The 17,111-nt window shown below is 40.9% G+C and overlaps 1 protein-coding gene across 9 annotated transcripts in view; it reads right to left on the minus strand.

Annotated features, from left to right (window-relative positions):
* The window catches only part of FHIT (fragile histidine triad diadenosine triphosphatase), a 1,503,390-nt gene extending 1,492,353 nt beyond the window's left edge, over positions 1-11,037 (minus strand). For 3 of the 9 annotated variants that reach the window (XM_063602792.1, XM_034956787.2, XM_034956788.2), the window contains exon 1: positions 10,853-11,034. The gene's annotated coding sequence lies outside the window, so the exon portion shown is untranslated. Of the gene's footprint in view, positions 1-10,852 lie in introns of all 9 variants that reach the window. The other 6 variants (XM_034956789.3, XM_063602790.1, XM_034956785.3 and 3 more) reach the window with 4 other exon arrangements.
* Positions 11,038-17,111: the final 6,074 nt, after the last annotated feature.

Raw genomic sequence — 17,111 nt, forward strand, 5'->3', positions numbered from 1 at the left:
CACTTCCTCTGGGTGAATCTCTCCTCTCCCAGGGTGGGCATTTGCTCCACACCTGGCCACTCACAGTACCCCTCCAACTGGCTATAGAAACAATTCCAAGTGGTAGGCATATGGCCCAAGCTAGAACTCCTTCAATCTGCTGTAAATTTTGAGGTATTATGAGCAAATAGATATATTTCAGCCCATACAATTGAGTCTCTCTAAACTTGATGGAAAAAATCTGGGATCTTTAAGGTAACATGTTATATCTGATTATTAAGATGGGAATTTAAGGTACCTTGCCTTCTAATGGAAATTTATGTAGCCAATTACAGTGCCCCCTTCTTTACATAATTTTAACCCATTGGGATTGCTTTCTAACCAGTGGTTCTTGGCCCTGGCTACAAGTTAGAATCACTAGAGCATGTCTCGTCCAGATCAATTAAATTGGGAAAGGTTGGTGGCACAGGCCTTGGTACCTCAATTTCAGCTGCGCTAGACTCTGACTACTCATCTACGTAAGGCGTCCCAAAGTGGCATATGGTGTGCTACATAGTCTATGCTTCCAGGCAGGCCAACAAAGTGGTAGACTACATCCAGTGAAAATCAGACCTGCCACTTTCTGATGATGTAGTAACTGACAGGCAGAGACTAATTTTACTTACACAAGTGGCTGTAAAACAAAATATTCCCCTCTCTCTCCACCCCACCATTTTTTGTTGTTCTACCTCTCCCACACTCTCTGCATTTGTTTTACCTCCCTCTTGCCTCTCCTGCTCTCCCTTGGATTTCTTGCCAGGATCATTCCTAGAAGAGATTGAACTGGAATCGCTAGTGCTCCAGGACTGAAACAATCTTATTCTAAGCAGGTTCCAACCCTTCCCTCCACCTGTCCCTCAGGGCTCCAAACGCATAGGTAAACTCGTGCTTCTGGGCACAGCTTAAACATCTACTGACAAAACCAAGCAGGTACCGTCCTTCAGTTAATGTGGAGTCCAAAGGCAGCAGTGAGTTTTGTGTTTTGCTTTGTTTTTTCAAAACTAAGATGTGGGAAGAAGACTTCTCAGAAAATAAAAATCTTGTTCTTACCACATTCCACAGACTTCAGTGATTAAATGACTATAGATTGTATGCTCCTCCAGCCTGGTCTAACTAAAATATTCATGCATTAAACCTTGTGAGGGAGTACTGATACTTCAACATTATCTATGATGGTTTCTAACTCCAGTAGCTGTGAGTCTGAGAAACTGCAAAATATACTGAATTTTAATAGGATTCTGATTGTTAATAAAAAGAGGTAAATCCATAACAAAGAACACTAATAAACACTTAAAAAGACTCAGCAAGAGCCTTTAAGTTACAGAATCCTGAAAATGTGTATCTTTTGTGAACTTCTCAAGCAGTTTCTCAATTTTCTCTTCTATTCCCACGTATTCATCATTAAAAGAAAACACTGGCATACATACAAAATACCCCTAAAATAAGTGATTTTTAACTGCAGTTAACACTCTGGCAAAAACACTCTTTTTCCCACCCTTTCTCTTTCTCTGTATGGAGTCAACAGACCAGAAAAGTAAGGCCACTACATTGTGAAATAACCTCCTGGTGGGCAGAAAGGTTCAGGAATTGCTGAAAAATGAAATTACGGTGCTGGGTAATATATATTCAAGCCAAGAATGTTCCTGGACCGTTGATATAAGGGTTTAAATATAAATATAAATACTCAAATATAACTGTATGCATTTTCTATGAGTCAGAAAAACAACTTTCCAAAGGAAAGGGTCTGAAAGGGGATCAGAATATGCTACCCCAAAATATGCCACTTTGGCATAAGGGTTATTTGAGTTGAAGGCAATTAAGAACAGCAGATTCAGAAAAAACAACAACAACAAAAAAAACACCTCTGCCCTCCTCCATCTAGCTAAAAGCAGGGCATAGATTTTCCTTTGTAAAGGTGACATATTTTCTATAAATAAAGGTGTTCCCCTTTCCCTACCAGAGAGAAGACTTCTTACCTGCATAAACAAACCTTACTAAACAACCTTCATTTACCATACATTTTCCTAGTCATTTTTTCACAGTTTATCCCCCTACCCCAGAAGCCCAAATCCCCTTGTCCTTTTGTAACCACCCAACAGGTTCATTTTGCCTGCTGCCCAGATGGTTTATCCAGAGACAGGAATTGCAACAGAGAAAGAATTTAATTCATGCAGAGCCGGCTGAACAGGAGACCAGAGTTTTATTATTACTGAGATCAGTCTCCCTGGAACATTTCAGAGACTGGGATTTTTTAAGGATAATTTGGTGGGTAGCGGGCCAGGTAGTGGGGAGTGCTGATCGGTCGAATTGGAGATGAAATCACAGGGAGTCAAAGCTGTCCTCCTGTGCTGAGTCAGTTCCTGCATGGAGGCACAAGACCAAATGAGCCAGTTTATCAATCTGGGTGGTGCTATCTGATCCATCAAGTGCAAGGTTGGAAAAATATCTCCAGCACCAACCTTAGGTTTTGATGTTATCCCTAGGAGCAACTGGGGAGGTTTAGAATCTTGTGGCCTCTAGTTGCATGACTCCTAAACCATAATTTCTAAACTTGTGGCTAATTTGTTAGTCCTAGGGGGTTTGGGAAAGGGTTGTTACCATCTTTGTTCCAAAGTTACACTATAAACTAAGATCCTCCCAAAGTTAGTCTGGCCTACGCGCAGGAATGAACGAGGACAGCTTGGAGGTTAGAAGCAAGTTAGATGCAGTTAGGTCAGATCTCTTTCACCGTCATAATTTTTGCAAAGGAGGTTTCACTTTGTCTAGTTTCTTCTCCACATAATATATAAGCCCCCAGACCTAACCACCTCTTTAGGGTCTTCACTTCTTTTCTATGAAGGCCTCTGTATGCATATGTAATAAATGATTTCTCCTCTTAATCTGTCTTTTGTCAGTTTACTTTTCAGTGCCCCAGGAGCAGAACCTAAGAAAGTAGAGAAAGGATTGTTTTTCTTTTTTCCTCCCTCACGATCACCACACTTATGGATTATCAAGAAAATTAAAGGTATGTAATCAAATTAGCTTAATTATTCTTCTGCTTTGACAGAGGATGGGGGTAGGAAAAAAACTTTATAACAGGCAGCCTTTCTAGAAGTGGTTCATTTCAATGGTTCATTTCAAGCTATTCAATTAGAATGTAAGAATATTACCGGCAAAAATGAGTGGTATTTTATCTGAACAACTGTTTAGACCCTTTCAATAACACTGCCATAGATCATGAAAGCATGTCACTGAGTTTCTTTGGAACACAGTTTTAATGGGATTATAGCCCCCCACCCCACCCCCAGCTATGAGCAATGAGGCAAACTAAGTACAGGACGAGAAACACAACCTGAAATTCAATATAAGGAAAACCCTTAGACAAGCACAGCAAGAGATACAAGGAGGGTAGGGGAGAAAGAGTGTCCCTGGTAGTTAATCTCAAAGATAACTAGTGCACAATTTATAGTTAGTTCATCAAATTCCATGACAGCTTTGTGATGGCGCTTTTCTTTCATTCCCAAAGCCTTCAAAATGCTACTTTCTAGATATTTCATTCCCCACTCAGACCTTTTACCTATTGGATTATACCTGATTCATTCCACGATGCTGTGTTATTAGAATCAGTGGTTTTCAATGTTAAATGCACTTTAGAATCAGCTGCGAATCATTCCACAATGCTGTGTTATTAGAATCAGTGGTTTTCAATCTTAGATGCACTTTAGAATCAGCTGGGAAATGTAAAAAATAAACAAACAAAAGAAATCACACAAACAAAAAAAACACCTGCTCCCCTCCCCACTCTCTCGGTTATCTGGATGGGACCAGCCCCAGGTGATTCTAACTTACAGCCAAGCCTGAGAGCCACTAGTTGGAAAGCAATCCAAACAAATTAAAATTACCTAATGAAGGAATAAACTTACATTAGGAGGACAGGTACCTCGAATTCCCATCCTAATAATCAGATATAATATGTTAATTTAAGGATCCCAGATTTTGTCCATCAAATTTAGAAAGACTCAATTTTATGGGATGAAATATATCTATTTGCCCATGATGGGGTTCAGGACATACTACCCTGAAATATTGTAAGCTGAATGAATTTGAGAAGACAGCAGAAGCCAGAAGGTCAGAGGTCACTCTCTGACCTTCCTTCTGCCCTCCTCTGAAGCAGGTCATAAAACCTAGGAAGAATTATCTGGCCTTCTCCTGAAGCAGGTCTAAGACCCTCCTGTGAAAGGTTTCTCACTTCCCATACCTGGAGTGAAAGAACATCCTTATCTCTGGAAACAAAGGGTTACAGAGAATCTGAACAAACAGGTCTTGCTATGTTTCCTCCCATTATTAGCTCATATTTTCTTATTCAATCATACTTCTACACAACTATGTACTTCTTCATCAAATCTAGCATAAAAAATACACAGGTTTACCAGTTTTGGGGGTCTTCATTTCATTATGAAGAATCCTGTGTCACATAAAACTTACGTTAAATAAATCTGTGTGCTTTTCTCTCGTTAATCTGTCTTTTGTTACAGGGGAGTCAACCAAGAACCTGAGGGTGAGGAAAAGATACTTCTCCTCCCCGACCCCATAATACTCCAACTTTTACAGAGGATTGAAGAAATTCCAAACATCATATCATAGAGGTAAGCAAAAACAGTAGAATTAAAGGTGATCTAGTCCTCTTAGTATTCAAAATATGATAAACAAGGAAACAGAGCAGGATGCATCAACTTGTGTTTTTTATTGACAATGATAAGAATAAAATCATTAGCTACCATTTATGGAGTACCAGTTACTGTGTTAAGCATTTCAATGGGTTACCTCACTGAAAACTAAAAACATCCCTCTGCAATAGAAATTATCGCCCCCATTTCACAAATCAGGAAATTGAAGCTCAGAGAGATTTGGACACTTTCCCCAGAGTCACACACATAGAAAGTAGCAGAACCAAGATTAAAGTCCAGGTCTTTTGCTCTATCGAGTCCATTCTCTTAACTACATCATCTGTCACCTAGACCACTGAAGACTCTCCTAAGTACTTGCTACTCAAAGGACGATCCATGGACCAGCAGCATCAGTCTGTTAGAAATACTGACTCTCTGACCCTTTCCAGGTCTTTAATTTAATCAGAATCTGCATTTTAAGATCAGCAGGAGACTTGTATGCACATTAAAATTAAAGAAGCACAAACATACATGCTTATCCCACATCAACTATTACCTCAGATAAATTCATTATCCATATTGCATCCATACTTTTTAAAACCTGATTTACTTGACAAATAAAAATTGTATATGTTTATGGTATACAACATGATGTTTTGAAATATGTATCCCATGTGGAATGGCTACATCAAGCTAATTAATATGGACTACCTCAAATACTTATTTATTTGTGGTGAGAATGTCAGAGGTGTTCGAACCAGAGCAACTCCATCTTCAATAGGGGCTGGGTAAAATAAGGCTGAGATCTACTAGGCTGCATTCCCAGGAGGTTAAGCCATTCTTAGTCACAAGATAAGACAGAAGGTTGGCACAAGATACGGGTAATAAAGACCTTGCTGATAAAACAGGTTGCAGTAGAGAAGTTGGCTAAAACCCCCAAAACCAAAATGGCGACAAGAGTGACCTCTGGTCGTCCTCACTGCTATACTCCCTCCAGCGCCATGACAGTTTAGAAATGCCATGGCAATGTCAGAAAGTTACCCTATATGGTCTAAAAAGAGGAGTCATGAATAATCCATGCCTTGTTTAGCATATCATCAAGAAATAACCATAAAAATGAGAAACCAGCCGCCCTCAGGACTGCTCCGTCTATGGAGTAGCCATCCTTTTATTCCTTTACTTTCTTAACAAACTTGCTTTCACTTTACTCTGTGGACTTGCCCTGAATTCTTTCTTGCATAAGACCCAAGAACCCTCTCTTGGGGTCTGGATCAAGACCCCTTTCTGGGAACAAGAACACTTAAAGTCTACACTCTAAGTAATCTTCAATAATACAATACATAGCTATACATCCATACTTTTATGAAAACAAATCCAACAATTTCATTTCCCCATTTAAGGCCATTAAACAGTTTCCCAAATGCCCTCGGAATAAGGTCGAAATGCAGGTAACCGGACTCTGCATAGTATTACTCAGGCTCACCATTCTCAGCAAACAGAAACAGAAAAGCAAACACCACACATTCTCACTCATAAGTGGGAGATGAACAATGAGAACGCATGGACACAGGGAGGGGAACATCACACACCGGGGCCTGTTGTGGGGTAGAGGGGGAAGGGGAGGGAGAGCATTAGGACAAATACCTAATGCATGCAGGGCTTAAAACCTAGATGACAGATTGACAGGTGCAGCAAACCACCATGGCACATGTATACCTATTAACAAACCTGTACATTCTGTACATGTATCCCAGAACTTAAAGTAAAATTTTAAAAAAATTTAAAAAAAGAAAAACATATCTATTACTCAGGCTCACCTCTGCAGCCTTATTCTCTCCACCACCTCCAGCCATTGATTTTCATACCCTAAGCACACAGACCTTCTTTCTGCTCATCAAATCCCAACATCCCCTCCCTCCCTCCCTCCTTTCCTCCATTGTACTAGGTTCTTCCCTGCCGAGAATATACCCTCACTCACCCCATCAGTGCCTCCCTACCAGCCCCATTTACTGCTCTCACCAGAGCAGATGCAGTGCCTGGAACAGAGTTAGGAGCAACATAAATGTGCTGAATAAAAACATGTTTAGGATACTGAGGGCCTCCGCTGTTTCCTTTGTCCTTCTCCTCTGCTGTTGCTGTGATCCTCATTCCTGTTGCTCCTTCCCTGTTCCCTGCATCACTTCTTTTCAGTAACTCACCTCCTTATCAGTAACCTCATGGCTATTGAAGTTGTCAGCTTTAGAAAGAAGCACTGCCACATCCCCATGGTCATTGCCCCAGGATTACTCACCAGCTGGATGACAACTGCCTCACTCTAACCCTGAGGCTCCTGGGATAGGACCAATCCTTTCTAGAGATGGAAAGAAGGCTCCACTGACAGAAACAGGCTGCTTTTAAATCAAGGATTTAATATATAGGTGGAACCATAGATCAGGGACCTCTCAGCAGGCAGTACCGAGCCAAAAGCTTCACTGTCTCTCTGCCCACACAAGAGAGTGTCACTGTGCTGACAAGACAGGTTACCAAGAGTTGTGAGGAACTTCATATTTTAAATGTGATGACCAAGTGTGCTACTCTAAGAAAACAAGTGGCAAACAAATCCTTTTATAATATAAATATCTGCTTAAAGTTTTAAATCTTGAGAAAATGTGAATTTTCATATATCAGGCTTACAATAACAAAAATAAGAGCTATTATATTTATCTATTGACTGCAAGCTGTTAAGAGCCTGACAACATGCTCAAAGCTTTAAACACACTTTCTTCTTCATCATCACTGTGAGGTAGAAATGCTTATTATCCCTATTTTAAGAGAGAAAACCAAGGGCTAAGTAACCTGTCTAAAAGGCACAGCTGGGAATTAAATCATGGGTCCCCAGACAACCCCTCTACTGCTTCTCTGCTATGTCTTACTATATAGATCACTTTCTCATCTGAGAAGTCACAGATATGGACATTCCCAAAGAGACAACCCCTTGGAGAATGATCTCAAAGGCTGAGATTTTTCTCTGCAATGTACATGTTGAAAGCAAAGTAACCTCCTACATCTTATATTTCAAAGCTGCACTTCTGCATTAAAAGAGTAAACAGATTCAATGAAGAGATGTGGGAACAGGGTACTTATGAATGCAATGCCACAAGTACTTTTTCAGTGTCTACTGGTGGTCAGGCACTGTGGTGGAAGATGAATGATCAGACTATCAGTTGGGAGAGTGTGGGGGTGGGGGCATGGGGGTGATGAGGAGAACTTCTCAAATAGAGTGTTTCAGGAATGTTTAGCCAATAATTCATAAAACTGTTACTTTATTACCTAACTATATGGAAATCATCTTTCAGAAGAGACCAGAGTTACCTGCCTTATTATCTGTGAATACATAATTGAAAGGGCCAATATGTCTTCCAAAATGAAAGTCACAACTTGATAGATTTCTGAGAGTTCATATTAGAGGGTCAGATTTTAACATGTGAGTGCAAACATAGTGTCAGAATTTGTTCTCAAGTGTCTGAAAGAACAAAAGAGAAAAGAGTAATGGGAGCCAAAACCAGACTAACTTCCAAAATGGAAACAGAGCACGTTGAAGTTGCATAAACACACAAATAAAGATGGGGACACAAAAACATTTCCTAAAGCATTCTATCAAAGGCTGCAGGAAAAAGGCCAAGACAAGGATACCAAATAGAAAAGCATAAGCCTAAAAAGGTTATCCACACTACTGTGAGGACTCCAGAAACCTGCCTTCTTGCAGAAACGGGATACTTTTGACATGAGGGCATGAGATGAAGATTGCAGACTACTTCGTAACACACTCTTCTCATTTATAAAATAAGAGTTAGATTAGATTATTTATAAGGTCCTTCCAGTCTGAATGCATTAAGTCCTTATCATCTATGTGGTCCTTGCACCTTAAGAGAGATGACCATATAAAGAAGCTCAAAAAACATTTGTTGAATTCATGAAGTATTACAACCTTACCAATAATAAATAAGATAATTTATAACAATTGGTCCTGGTCTGTGGCCTTGAAAGAGTAAATTAGAGGTGAAACCATTATCTAAAGAGCTACACATCTGGTGTTCCTGCTAGCTGACTGCTGGTGGAATGAAAATAACCCTGGACTTGAAAATAAGATGCTTGGTTCTAGTCTAATCTCTGACACAAACCAACTGTGTGACCTTGGGCAAACTGCTTTACCACCTGGGCCAGTTTCCTAATCTCTAAAATAAAGGTATTCTAAAACTATATACATATATATATGGAATCTTTATTATAGGCCAAGAAGTGTTCCAAGATCTTTGCATTAGAATTAAATGATCTCAAAGGTTTTTGCAGCTCAAATGTTTAGTATCTAACTACAGAGGCAGCATGGTATAATTAAAAGATTCCAAATTCTGTAGCCAGAAAGGTTGGACTCCTCCTCAGCTCTGTAAGGTAAGGTCTTTCTCTAAGCAGAGACTGTTAAGCAGAAGGGCTTACAGTCTCAGTCCTTTTATTCACCAGTGTTTTAACTTGAACAAGTTACTTAGCTTTCCTAGCCTTAGTTTTCTAATCTGTAAAGTTGATATAAAAATGGTTCTCACTCTCATATAGCTTTTAAGAGGATTAAATTATAACACATATATTTTATTGAATATATATTATATTGCTAGCTGTGTAATCATGGGCTATCTTCTCAAGTTTTTTCTCATATACAAATGGGAAATGTAGTATTAAAAAGAGATCATGTGAACATGTTCTAAATGGTCAAGTGTTAGTGGTTTCGGAAGCATGTACGTTAATACTTGGAACACCGTATACAACAATCCCATATCTAATACTTAGAACAGTATATGCAATCAATAACAACACACAGACACACACACACACACACACACACACACAAACCCTAGACTTCTTTCTTTACTAAATATTTCTAGTCCAGGTTGCAGCAGGTGGACACAGGCCGGCAGCCATGAACGCAGGTCCACATGGGAGTTGTAGTTCCGAGTCAAGCGGCTGCTCTACAGAACGGCTAGAAGCGAAACTTCATCTCCCAGGAGACATCTCGCCGTGCAAAATGGCACGCCACGAGGTGGAGTACCTGCCCGACGAGAAACAAGAGGCGGGACTGCAACTCCCAGAAGCCTCCGCGGCCAAGGCCTCAAGCCGCAGGCTGAAGCCAAGGAGGGAGAGTTCAGGTAGATCCGGCTTAACATCAGGTGCGAGTAGGGACCGCCCTTGGTAGTCTGGGCCCGGCCCAGGTCAGAACCTTTCTAACACAACCACTGTGGGTATTTTCTATTGGTCCCAGCACATTTCTGAGAGACCAGAATAATAATAGCAGTAAATCTGCAAGTGGTAAACTTTCACAAGCATAACCTCAATTTAGATTTCGGCTTCAGGCAACATCCTTTGGCCACTTGACCTGGGAGCATTGAGCTCCTTGTTTCCCAGATAAGCGCTGTGAGTGGCTGTTCCAAGGTAACACAGCGAGGGCAGAATGTGAGCCTACAGAGAAATCTGCAGATGCATCTCAAGTTCCACTAACCTGCCTCCTTACCCCCCGCCACCACCAACTTGGATATACCTTTAAAATCCCCCCCTTTGACGCTAAAAATAAAAACAACAACCATAAAATAAGTGTAAGAAAGTCCGACCAAGTACCGATGAGTTCTCCCACAACAATAAATTCGATGCCTTTTTGTCTGTTTTTGAAGTAGCAATGTAAAATTATCTCCCAAAATGCTGCCTTCTCTGTACTCCGGTTTGCTCCTGTCCTGGGCACGTGTTCAGCAACCCCTTAGGGGAATCCAGAGCTGCGTGTTTAACACAGACCTGTTGGGACGGATTTTCGTTACTTGTCTATGAAACTGACGAACCATCCCAAAACGGCGGGTGCCGACTACACCCCCAGAGCCAAGAGCTGTGGCGTCCCCGGACCCGCTGGCGTGGCCCCGTGCCTCAGTTTCCCCAGTATATAAACACGGTGGAGGAGGAACGGGTTAGGGCTAGGGTCGGTGCTTGGGAATTGGGGGGCCCGAGTCCCCACCCTGAGACCCTCGTGGGGCGGAAGAGTACTCGGGACAGAAGCCCACCGCCCCGTGAGCGGCGCCGGCCCCACTGGGCTCCGGGGTGATGACCTGACGCGCGTGGAAATCCAGACCCGCGCCCCAGAAACAGTATTCCACTTGGTCTTGCCTCCCCGCCCCTACCTTCCAGGATGTTGGCAGCTGGGAATGAAAGGCAGAGGGAGGGAGCGCGGGGCCGGAGTGCCGCCTGGGAGTGTGCCCACTGGGTGGCCGCCTGAGGGACCCGGGAACAGAGGGCAAAAACTCCTGTGACGGGACAGAGCGGAGTGGGGACTGCAATTCCCAGAAGACCCCACGGTAGGGGCGGGACCCAAGATGGCCGCTTGTCTGGGGACAGGAGCGGAGGCCAATACGCGCAGAGCATGCGCCTACGCCGGGCCAATTGAAAGCCATAGTGACAGTAACCCTGATTCAGGGGCGGGAAACACCACAGAAGACAAGTTGAGGTGAGAATCCCCTTAGAAGGGGGTTTGGGGCATAAATCGCACAATCTTTGGCTTTTTCTAACTAGAAAAAGAAACATGATTCTTTTCACGTGTAATGAAAGGCTGTACCGCACTTTTGCTTTTTTCTTTCCTCCCAAAACGCGTTTAACTATCCCTTCACGACTTCCCACTGGCTGGATTTCTTTTCGTTTCATTTCCCCACTCTGGATCTTTCTGGATTCCTTAAGCCTTCTTTTCTTTATGTGTCTCTCAGAAACACAGACTTGCAGTCCCTGGCTTGATCCATCAAATGATGTGGTCATTTACGACTACGCTCAGCCCTCCCTGGCATCCTAACAAAATTGCACCACATGCTCCCCTTCTCTTTTCCTTTCTGTCTTTTCTGTGCTGTTTTTCTCCTTAGCATTTGTCGTTACGAAGCACTGTATAAAATTTACGTATTTATCTTTTTTACCATCTTACTTTCTCACTAGAATGCAAGATCCATGCAGATGTGGATTTTTGTTTTGGTCACTGTAGTCTTTCTAGCACCTAGAAAAGTGCCCAGCACATAGTAAATACACCGTATTTTCAATAATTGAACGAAATCTAGAGTGACCTTTCTCCTCTAGTCTCCCTTTCTCTGGTGCAGATCAACCCGTTTCTGACCACCATGGTTCCTTGTGCTTGTTCCCCTGTTTAATCCAAAATCATTATTGATGTATTCTGTGCCAAATGCCATGTGGGTGCTGGAGAAATCATTGATTCAGACCCAATTCCTAACCTCAAAATGCTCTGAGTCTAGTGACGTATGAAAAGTAAAATTAATTTTACAATAAATGCAATTACAAATTGCAGAACACCTAAGTAATTTTCACAAGGTCATGCAGCTCCTAAGCAAGCACTAGATTCCTGGCTGCAGACTCTTGCCATTACATCGGGAAAAACAAAGAGCAGTTTTCTCTCAGACAAACACTAAGATAGGTCCCCATTTTCCTTAGCACCATTTCCTTTCTCTGTCTCTCACTTTTTTATTTGGCCTGATTCATTACATGCAGGCAATTACATCAAGTCTTAGATCTCTCATTATTTCTAATATTTGAATCCCATGGAGAGTAGCAAGGTGTCCTACAAAGTGTCCTGGTGTGAAAATCTGATGTCCTTGGAAGCTTGACTCTCAGAGAATGTCACACTGGATTATAGTTCATCACACAGACACCATGGCCACATAAAATATTATCAAATTGTGAATAACAAAGTGAAATTGAAAAAAAAATTATAGTTAAAACAGCAGGAATGTGATCAATATATGTACAGACTGATTTTGTGCATAGAGATTAAAACCCCTGTTCAGGCTTCCTAGCCTAATCTTCTGTCAATTTGGGGTCATTTCCTGTAATACAATTCTTTGTTGCTTTTATGAGCACAGACTTAGCTCAGCAGTCCCAGCTATTCTCAAGCTGATCGACATGAGAGATTTCAACACATGTGTCAGCAGCCAGACTAAACGTGGAAGAAAATCAGAAGCATTTGAAACTGTAAAGCTCAATAACTTTCCTCCTCCTGAGAAAGCATCAGCCTATAATCATTACATCTTCTACTTAGCAGTCAAAAGGCAAATGTCATGAACATACTCGGGGTCTAAACAGTGGTGTCTAATGATTATTGCACTGTTGTCAGATAGCCTAATATGAGCACATAGGTATTACTTCATCTGTGGATAATGCTGACTGCTGGGCTCAAGGTCACCCACGACCTTGAGCAACAGATACATTCACAAAGAGCATGAAGACATGGAACTTGCATTGGATTCAGGACCTTCAAGTGCCAAGACAATCAGTGGGAGGTTACTGTCTGATCTGCAACTTGACTGAATTAATAACCACCTTAGTTTGGGTTCTCCCAGAAGCAGATCTGGAGACAGGTATTCAAGAGCAAGTATTTTATTTAGGAGGTTATCGCAGGAAACACCAGTAAGAGACTAAGAAAGTGAAATAGGGAAGAGAAGACCAAAAAGATGCCTTTTCTAGCACATTACCGCTAGAGGCACCCAGAACTTAATCCTCCTAGAAATCTCTAGGAAACAATGTGGAATATGTAACTTAGACTGAGTGATTCCACCAAGAGGACAAGATAACTGGGTTGTTTAAACACCAACTACCATCAGTCAATGATTGGGGGCAGCTTTCAGGGATTATTAAGACCCTGGCTTGTCTGCAATGCTCCAAGAGTAGAAAGAGTTGCCTCAGTGGCCACAGAAAGCCAGAGATAGAAGAATTAAGAGTCAGATTGGTATACGGTGAAATAGTAAGGGAATATAGCATACTGGCGGGGCACAAATAATATCTGCTACAGGTGGCTTTGGTTTACCACAAGCTCATGTCACTGAAACTAACAGAATAAGAATAAGTCAGAAACTAAGTAGATAAATACAAAAAGCCCAAGCAGCCTACCACCTTCTATCACTCATCAACAATTAAGATAGATTGTACTTTCTAAATCCTCACTAAGACATACAAACCAAACAATAGCAGAAGCCTCATTTACACTGGGGAATAGGAACTCTTTGGGCGTTTAAGGAGGGTGCTTTGGGAGCTTTGGGGCATGGTAGTGCAAGGAGAAAGAAGATTAAGAAAAGGGGAAAAGGACATTTAAAGAAACATGTTAAAAACATTGTGTTTTTCATTTTATGGTCTTGAAACATGAGTAAAGGGCGTGGATATTTTAAGAAAGTAGCATCAAGATCTGGGTGACTTTTAGACCCAGAAGACAATTTTGTGAAAGACTTCTGTGGATTGTGCCATTATAGTACTTCTTCATAGCAAATATCTTTACTTGAAATTATACCCACATTTATTTGTCCTTTTGTTTATCATCTGTCTACTTCAAACAAAAGGTAAACTCCATGAAGGTAAGAACTTTGTTTTCAGGCCAGGCACGGTGGCTCATGCCTGTAATCCCAGCACTTTGGGAGGCCGAGGTGGGCAGATCACGAGGAGTTTGAAACCAGCCTGGCCAACATGGTGAAAACCCATCTCTACCAAAAATACAAAAATTAGCCAGGCATGGTGGCTCACGCCTGTAGTCCCCGCTACTTAGGAGGCTGAGGCAAGGAATCACTTGAGCCTGGGAGGCAGAGGCTGCAGTGAGCCAAGATTGTGCCACTGCACTCCAGCCCAAGTGACAGAGCGAGACTCCATCTCAAAAAAAAAAAAAAAAAAAAAAAACAACTTTATTTTTGTGTTATTCATTAGTCGGCACTCAATAAATATGTGGTTAACAAATGACTATATTATGGCTACAAAAAGTAAACAGGGTAAGTACTAGAAGAGCCTGACATTTGTACCACTTGTATCATTCAACTAAATCATAAAGGTAAGAGGCACTGGTAACTACACAATAACCCCCCATTATCACGAAGCTTGGGGCCATCCTTGTGTGTAGAAAAACTGGAGGTCACATAATGTTCTTTGGCTTTAGTCAAACACTTCCAACAGCATCCTCTTCAAGCACACACGGCCTACAAGGAAATCTTTACCATGGAAACAGAATTTCAAAACTAAAAAGTCCGTAGAGGTCAAAGATTTCAACCCTCTGCATAATTCATCTTAGCCATATGTTACAGGTCACAATTCAGACCTTCAGACAAGAATCTTTATTTATTTGTAATTTATTACAAATTTATTTGAAAAAATAATATCTAATACAAAAATATTATATTAGAAAAAAGGAGAAACAATGCATTATTTTTGTAATACAAAGTATAGAAAGCTTGGGAAACTCAGTCGTACCCAAACGCTCTAGTCTGCTTCACACATTTCTTAACCTGTGATCATTAAGCTTTTTGGCTACCAATGGAGAATTCTGGTTGCCAGTAAGAGCCATCTTATGATGTGCTGAAAATTTTCTAAATTTTTCACCTATGTTTTTTTTTTCTGTCATCTTATTTCTCCCTTTGTTGTTCTGTGTTAAATGTATTCCTTGGGTAGATTTGTTCATCAGATATTTAGAGATCTGTCTGTTCCCTATAGCTTGTGAACATATGCATGCTGTCTGCTTTTAACTGTGCCTCATAAATAATCACACTTAATCCTTCTTAGTGCCATCTTTTGCAATCATCTTCCAGTTACCTAGAACATAAGGTGCATAAAACTAAGCTCAGTGTCCAAGCTGTGATCTCAGTAGGGTGGCTCAGAATTAAGCGATGATTTTTCATCATTCTCTTTCAAGAAATTATGGCTCTAAACTTATTGCCCTGGTTTCACTGCAGCTTTAAAGACATTTCATCATTCTAGAAGATAAGACCCATTAAAAGCATTTTCTAAAAACTAAAAAATATAGTAGAGGAGAGTGCAGTTTCAATTCAGTTCCGTGTTTTATACATTGAGGGTTACTCTGCGAGCCATTGTGTTAGAGGCTGGAATTCACAAGTGAATAAGACACAGTCTCTGGAGTGGTACGGTAGTGAATACTGTAAGCACGTAAACAGATGAGCAAATCAGTGTGATTCCCCATATGAGCCAATGCCAGAATGAGTGGATTCTGCCACCTATAGTGAAGGAGAGACAGGGGTTCTGGGCAGAGGCAACAGTACATGGCAAGCACCAGAGTTCAGGCAGGTAAACGAATCAGTCTACAACCTAAATTGGAAGTAGGATAGCAGTGAAAGAAACCAGAAGAGTCCCAAGAACCAGCTCATGAGGGTTTCCTAGGTAACTCCCTAGTTTGCCGTAAAAGTAATTGAAAGCCTTGTAACTATAAAATAAATAGCTTAATTTGGAGGCAAAATGGGGAAAATCATTCAACAAATATTTATTGAGCATTTACTATATGCCAGGGTTGCAATGGTGAGTAAATCATTTAAAAAAAAATCCCTACCCTTGTGGGACCTCTAGAAGAGTAGACAAGCCATACTCTAATATACAAATGTATAGTCTATCATAGGTATTGATAAATGCTAGGGGTAAAAAAGCAGAGTGAAAGGCTAGAAAGTGATAGGTGGTCTTCTTTTACATAGGGGGTCAGGGAAGGCCTCTTTGAAGAGATGTCATCTGAACAAAGATCTCAGTGAAGTGGGGATGGGAGGCAGCCATGAGGAAATCTATGCAAGAAAGTTCCAAACAGGCAGTACAGTAAGTGCAAAGTCCTTAAGACACAAACAAGTCCTTAAGATACAAACAAGTCCTTAAGATACACCATGCTGGCATGGTAGAAGAACAGCCAGAAAGCCATGTGGCTGGAGAAGAGTGAACGAGAAGAAAAGCAATGGAAAGGAGGTCAAAGGCAATCAGAGGCCAGATCATGAAGGGTTTGGTAGGCCATGGTAAGATCTCCAGGACAAATGTTAAACTGGTCCATAAATGTAGCCATCAGACAGTATATACAGTATGACCCATTCGTGTGAACATAAAAAGATTGTGTGTTACACACACACATAATTATTGAGGCTCATAATCACTTTGAGGACAGATGTGTTTTAGAAATTAATAATTTGTTGTTTTTTAGAAAGGTATATGTCTATACCATTTGGTATATAACACGTCTAGAGAAGTCTTATGACAGCACCCTGTCATCAAACATATTGATATGTCTGCAACAAAACATATATGGGATAAGCAAACACTAAATATAGTCTTCCACCAGGTTAATCTTTTGGTTTTCAAGCTTTTTGGATTTCAAAATTTCAGATCCAGAATTGTGAATCTCTATTTGTACATGTGTGGAAAACTTCCAGGAGTGTCCCATTGTTCATTGTTGTGAACAAAGGTTGGAGGAGTGAGATGGCTTTGGTGGCTGAAGTATCTTTTATTCTACTTTTTATCATGCCGAATACACTTCTTTACCATGTATTATTTATGTCATTGAAATAATGCAAGTTTAAAAATATTTTTTAATGTAGATATCAGTGTTTTTATTCACGTAGTCTTTGGGTATTAACAATATGAATGGAAATCAGG

The sequence above is a fragment of the Pan paniscus genome, chromosome 2, assembly GCF_029289425.2.
Source record: "Pan paniscus chromosome 2, NHGRI_mPanPan1-v2.0_pri, whole genome shotgun sequence".
Classification (NCBI taxonomy): domain Eukaryota; kingdom Metazoa; phylum Chordata; class Mammalia; order Primates; family Hominidae; genus Pan; species Pan paniscus.